Source organism: Octopus sinensis, unplaced genomic scaffold (assembly GCF_006345805.1).
Source record: "Octopus sinensis unplaced genomic scaffold, ASM634580v1 Contig00971, whole genome shotgun sequence".
Lineage (NCBI taxonomy): Eukaryota > Metazoa > Mollusca > Cephalopoda > Octopoda > Octopodidae > Octopus > Octopus sinensis.
Window position 1 is genome coordinate 17,501 of NW_021824442.1, and position 1,135 is coordinate 18,635.

Here is a 1,135-nt window from a genome sequence, read left to right on the forward strand (position 1 = left end):
AGGCGTATGAGGTGAAGGGCTTTTCCACCCTCCATATTTGGAAGAGGTCTTAGGCCAACAGGTTTTGGGGTCTAATGATACGCCATGAAGCTAAATCCTTTTTGGACCGGAAACCAAGGGTAATCCCGGAAACCGGCCTTCCCCAGTTTTAAAATATACGCTGCTCTACATCTTAGAGTGTGCTTCTTCTCCGGACTTATCTTTTCTACAATCAAAACATATATATACATAGATATGTCATTATTCAGTTTATTTCAAGATACTTTATTTTTCACTTTATGTCAACATCCGCTGCACAGCTAAACTATGCACAGTTTCTCTATGTATGTATGTATGTATGTATGTATGTATGTATGTCTGCACGCACACACTCACACACGTTGTGATATAATTGCCACTTAGTCTACCTCAGGAATTTCACGGTTTTTTGAGTTTTATTACAAATGGGGGATTGGGAAATGGAGTATTGACCCATTTTGTATCGGACACTTGTGGGTTGGATACTGTATAATTGGATGTGTTGCATCTTCCGGTGCAGATGCATCTCATCTGGTGTCTTGTTTTACAGAAGAAACCTCACTAAATATTCTCGGTTTCGCTTGGCATGTTGTTGCCAGGAGGTTGTTGGCTATAATGCTATAATCTAAGAACCTACTAACAACAACAACATACCAAGCGACACCGAGAACTCTCCCACCCGCAAGGAATCGATGCAAGATGGACCAAACCAATTGTTGTGATGAATAAAGTTTCTCGTGAACTTCATTTTACATATTCCTCATTCAACATTTATATTTATATATCCAACAGTAATGTATATAAATCTCTCTCTCTCTCTCCCTCTCTCTCTCTCTCTCTCTCTATATATATATATATATATATATATATATATATATTTATATTTGAGTGTGTATCTGTGTATGTGTGTGTGCAAGCGCATTAATTTCCAGAGGGAGTTTTTACCTACGTCTACCACTACCACCACCACCACGTTTTAATCACCTCAACAGTTTTATGAACCTCTTATTAATTATAGCAACATCAAAAGTATACTTTAGAAATTTTGATTCTTTACTAGTCTTGATCTTTTAATCATGTGTTCACTCGTGTTCAGCTCCCCTAAAACTTACTATAG